The following is a 6,181-nucleotide window of genomic DNA, read 5'->3' as shown; positions in this document are numbered from 1 at the left end:
GAACATGTGTTTAGTTGATTTTAAAAGTTAAGTTAGAAGGATTAACTTTGTTTGCGAACAAGTTTAGAATTAACTAAACTATGTTCTAGTGATTACAAGTTATAATATTCGAATAAGATAGTTTTATATATATGAATCGAATGATGTTATGAACATCATTACTACCTCAAGTATAGTAGGTAAACCTACTGGAAATGATGAGAAAATAACTTGAGCTTCAGAGGATCTTTGATGGCTTGGAAGTTCTTGAAGTAGAATCATGACACGAAAACAAGTTCAAGTAAGATTACTACTCGAATTAAGATAGTTATAGTTATAGAAATTGAATCAAAGCTTGAATATGAATATTACCTTGAATTAGAAAGATAACCTACTATAAATAACAAAGGTTTCCTGATCTTATATGATTACTTGGAATGGATTTGAAAGCTTGGAAGTAGACTTGCAAACTTGAAAGTGTTCTTGATATGTTCTTGAGTAGTTATTTTGTAAGTTATTTTATGTTTGGATTTATGAGCTAGATTGATGTAGATTTTGATGAAGATGATGAAGAACACTTAGAACACCAAGAGAGAACTTGAGAGAGATGAGTTTGATGCATAAAAGTTGGAATGAAAATGTGTTTGTGGTAGGTGATAGAAAACGTGATTTAGGCCTTATCATATAGGCTCCATAAGTTTGTAATTTTGTGAGATATTTCATGCTAGTTGCCAAATGATGGTTCCCACATATTTTATGACTCATTAAGGGCTGCTAAGATCTGTTCATTGAAGTATATATACCAATAGTATGTACATCTAGGAGTTGGGTATTGTACGAGTACGAATACGCTTGCATACGAGTAGAATTGTTGATGAAAATGAATGAGAATGTAATTGTAAGCATTTTTGTTAAGTAGAAGTACTTTGATATGTGTCATGAAGTCTTTCAAAAGTGTACTAATACATCTTAATACACTATATGTATATGCATTTTAACTGAGTCGTTAAGTCATCGTTAGTCGTTACATGTACATGTTGTTTCGGAACCTTTAAGTTAACGATTTCGTTAAATGTAATTAATCCCATTATTATTAAATCTAATGAGATGTTAAATTGTTAAATTATCTTGATAACATGATGTACTAATGTCTTTTAATATGATATGTAAATATTAAGACGTTATTACAACGATAATTGTTACGTATAGATATCGTTTTGAATTTCTTAAGTTAGTAGTCCTGTTTTATCTATAAGGTTCATTGTTAATATACATAGTGAGATACTTAATTATAATTTCATCATGTTAAACATATATATATGTTCATATATATAAAATCATGTCATATACATGTTATAACGTTCGTGAATCATCGGACAAATTGGGTGGTCAAACGTTGACACTAAATTCGTTTCAGTTAATCAAGTTTTAACAAGTTTGATTGCTTAACGGGGAGGTGTAAAAGAAGGGAATTTGAAAAATGAAATACCCAAAGGGTCGGAGAAACACCTTAATATTCGGGAATACGGAACTCGATATAGAGGTGAAAGAATTTGGGTACCAAAGTTTGGAGATGTGAGAGAAATGGTACTTGGGGAAGCACATAAAATCAGATACTCAATACATCCCGGAGCGGGAAAGATGTACAAGGACCTCAAGAAATATTTTTGGTGGCCGGGTATGAAAGCCGATATTGCTAAATACGTAGGAGAATGTTTGACGTGTTTAAGGTCAAAGCAGAACATCAGAAACCATCAGGTCTACTTCAGCAACCTGAAATCCCAGAATGGAAATGAGAAAACATTACCATGGATTTCATTACTAAATTTCCAAAGACTACAAGTGGCTATGATACTATTTGGGTAATAGTCGATCGTCTTACCAAATCAGTACACTTTCTGCCAATGAAAGAAGATGATAAAATAGAGAAGTTGGCGCGATTATATTTAAAGGAAGTTGTCTCCAGATATGGAATACCAATTTCTATTATCCCTGATAGGGATGGCAGATTTGTTTCAAGGTTTTGGCAGACACTGCAACAAGCATTGGGGACTCGTCTAGACATGAGTACTGCTTATCATCCACAAACTGATGGGCAAAGTGAAAGGACGATACAGACCCTTAAAGACATGCTACGAGCATGTGTTATCGATTTCGAAAACAGTTGGGATCCACACCTACAGTTAGTAGAATTTTCCTACAACAACAGTTACCATTCGAATATTGAGATGGCTCCGTTTGAAGCACTTTATGGTAGAAAGTGCAGGTCTCCGATTTGTTGGAGTGAAGTGGGGGATAGACAGATTACGGGTTAAGAGATAATACAAGAAACTACCGAAAAAATCATCCAAATTCAACAACGATTGAAAACCGCACAGAGTCAACAAAAGAGCTACGCGGACAGTAAAAGAAAAGATATAGAATTTGAGATTGGAGATATGGTCATGCTTAAGGTTTCACCTTGGAAAGGCGTTGTTCGATTTGGTAAATGGGGGAAACTAATTCCAAGGTACATTGGACCATTCAAGATTATAGATCGTGTCCGACCAGTAGCTTACCAACTTGAGTTACCTCAACAACTCACGGTTGTACATAACACTTTCCACGTCTCGAATTTGAAAAAATATTTTGCTAAAGAAGATCTCACTATTCCATTAGACGAATTCCAAATCAACAAAAAACTTAAATTCATTGAAGAACCCGTCGAAATAATGGATCGTGAGGTTAAAAGACTGAAGCAAAACAAGATACCAAGTGTTAAGGTTCGATGGAATGCTCGTAGAGGACCCGAGTTTACCTGGGAGCTTGAAGATCAGATGAAGAAGAAATACCCGCACCTATTTCCAGAAGATTCATCAACACCTTCTACAGTTTAAAATTTCGGGACGAAATTTATTTAACGGGTAGGTACTGTAGTGACCCGAGATTTTCCATGTTTATATATATTAAATGAGATTGATATTTACATGATTAAATGTTTCCAACATGATAAGCAATCAAACTTGTTAAGACTTGATTATTTGCAATGAGTTTCATATAGACAATTGACCACCCAAGTTGACCGGCGATTCACGAACGTTAAAAACTTGTAAAAACTACATGATGTTATATAAATGGATATATATATGGTTAACATGAGATTATGATAAGTAAGTATCTCCATAAATATGTTAACAATGAGTTATATTTAACATGATAAAATGATAATTAAGAAAATCATTAAGTGTGTTAACAATGAACTACATATGTAAAAACAAGACTACTAACTTAAGGATTTCGAAACAAGACATATATGTAATGATTATCGTTGTAATAGTATTTTAACATATATATATATATATATATATATATATATATATATATATATATATATATATATATATATATATATATATATATATATATATATATGATGTTAAGATATATTTATACACCATGTTATTATGATAACATAAAAATTTAACATCTTATTTAAGTATTATAACAATGGATCAATTACATTTAACAAGATCGTTAACTTAAAGGTTCCGAAACAACACTTACATATAACGACTAACGATGACTTAACGACTCAGTTAAATGTATATACATGTAGTGTATTAAGATGTATTAATACAATTTTGGAAGACTTCATGACATATATCAAAGTACTTCTACTAAACAAAAATGCTTACAATTACATCCTCATTCATTTTAATCAACAATTCTACTCGTATGCACCCGTATTCGTACTCGTACAATACACAACTTCTAAGATGTATATACTATTGACATATACACTCAATCATCAGCTCCTTAGCAGCCCATGTGAGTCATTAAACATGTGGGAACCATCATTTGGCAACTAGCATGAAATATCTCACAAAATTACAAAAAATATTATAAATCATTCATGAATTATTTACATGAAAACAAACTTACACATTCTTTATATCTAATCCATATACCTGATGGAATTTAACAAGTTTCAAAAACATGTTCTTTTAGTTAAGATAATAACAAAACCAATTTGAATAAGTGTTAAAGCAAGCGGAAGCATAAGGTTAAATTCCATGATAATATCAAGTCTTGGATAAATACTTACATATATTTATATACATTAAGAGGGAAGATGAATTACCTCCTTAAGTTAATTGAGGGTGAGTTTGAAGAACAAGAAGATGAACAATTTGTGTAAAAGCCCAAGCTATTGTTGCACCAACACAACCCTTAATATAGTTTGTATTTAATGACACTTGATCACTTTCAAACCAAGCTTAGAACCCTTTCTTTTACACTCTAAAATCTGGACAGCAGCATACACCAAGGAATGATGATGAATGAAGCCTCAAAACAATGAAACCTCAAGAGATTATACCCCAAACTTTTTACCAACACCTAATACTATGGTTAGGATTTATTGACACTTGAAGATAAGCTTTCAAACAAACCCAAGAACCCCTCTTCTCACCAAAAACCTTCGGCTAGAATACACAGCAGAAAAGAAAAGGAGTCTAGTGCACTTGTCTTGATGTTTGAATGCATGTATATCTTCTCTTACTTGAGTCAAAGCATTGGTAACAATGTTAAGAATGTACATGAGGAGTTGTGTCTACTTGAAAGTCCTAAAACAAGCATGGGTAAGTCCCTTTTGTGCATACAAAACCGCCACCCATCAAGGAATAAAAAAACATGTAATTTTTTTTTATAAAACTTGTTATTTGTTTGGTTACTTTCATTTTATAAACCATTTTATAAAATATAACACAACTTAATTATTTAAAACCTATAAATAATTAGATCCTTATCATATAAATTATCCAAATAATTTATCTCAAGTAATAATATTTTAGAAACCCGATTTTCTAAAATCTAAGTATCGCGTATTTACTTAATGATCCAATCGTTAAACTTAAATACGTTTGAGGTGTCGGTAAGCTTGTTATTGGGTATGACCCGACTTGGATCATAACATATTAGCCACATTAATTAAATATGTTTCTCGGGCATATGAAAAATCTTCAATCTCCCACTTGCACGAGAAACATAAGAAATTAATGCAAGTGACGGATACCACCCAATGACCGTCCATCACCCCCAATATGTTATGACTTTATGCCATTAAATAACATCATCCCTTTCGAGTTCCCATCTCGAATATGAATAGGTGAATCTTTCATTCTATCCTTTCGTCCTAGATGTCATGTTAAATCCAAGAGACACAGAGTGATCACTCTCTTTTAGATTTAACTTTATCAGGACTTAGACATCTGACTCTCAACGAATAAGAGGGACAAATTCCATCTTGATTACATACATCCTAGATATATACTTTGTATTACACCTGAGCTCTTCCTTATGAACTACCATATTTCAGAATAGCGAAGGAAAGAATCAAGGCATAATACTTGGTGAATATCTGAACCCAATATGTATCTCAAGTCAGAGGATACAATGATATTTGCCTTTACTCAAGATTACATGTGATCAACCACAAAGGCTCCATTTAGTAAATATTGAGGGCGGGTCTTCCAATATTTGTATCCTACAAATATCTATGAACCTTGGTTGCAACCTTGCCCCACATTCATCCCGCGAATGTATACCAATCCAAGTTCATAATAGTCTAAACCTCACACTTGCTCCTACAAATGTGATCGACTACGGAATTTAGAATAATTACTTATTCATGGATAAAATATGCAAAATAGGAACATAACTCAAAATAAATTAATACCATAATTATATTAATGAGTTTGAACAATTTTGTTCCGTTACAATACTTAAAACAGATCATGACCAATCACTAGAATATCGAAGCCCTAAAGCACAAACATGTCCTGCATGTTTTGATCCATGTAAGAGCTTCGTGAGTGGATCCGCTATGTTAAGATCTGTGTGAACTTTGCGAATACATATCTTTCCCTTTTCAACTTCATCCCTTATGTAGTTGAATCTCCGCTCAATGTGACGGGTCTTTTGGTGAGCACGAGGTTCCTTGATTTGAGCAATCGCACCCTCGTTGTCACAAAAGATCTCAAGAGGGTCCTGAATGGAAGGGACTACTCCTAAGTCGTCGATGAATTTCTTCATCCATGCAGCCTCCTGTGCTGCCAATGAGGCGGCAATGTACTCCGACTCTGTAGTGGATAATGCAACAACATCCTGTTTTGAACTCTTCCAAGAGACCGCACCTCCATTTAACGTGAAGACATAACCGGAT

The sequence above is a fragment of the Rutidosis leptorrhynchoides genome, chromosome 4 (genome assembly GCF_046630445.1).
Source record: "Rutidosis leptorrhynchoides isolate AG116_Rl617_1_P2 chromosome 4, CSIRO_AGI_Rlap_v1, whole genome shotgun sequence".
Classification (NCBI taxonomy): domain Eukaryota; kingdom Viridiplantae; phylum Streptophyta; class Magnoliopsida; order Asterales; family Asteraceae; genus Rutidosis; species Rutidosis leptorrhynchoides.
This window is presented reverse-complemented; position numbering follows the sequence as displayed.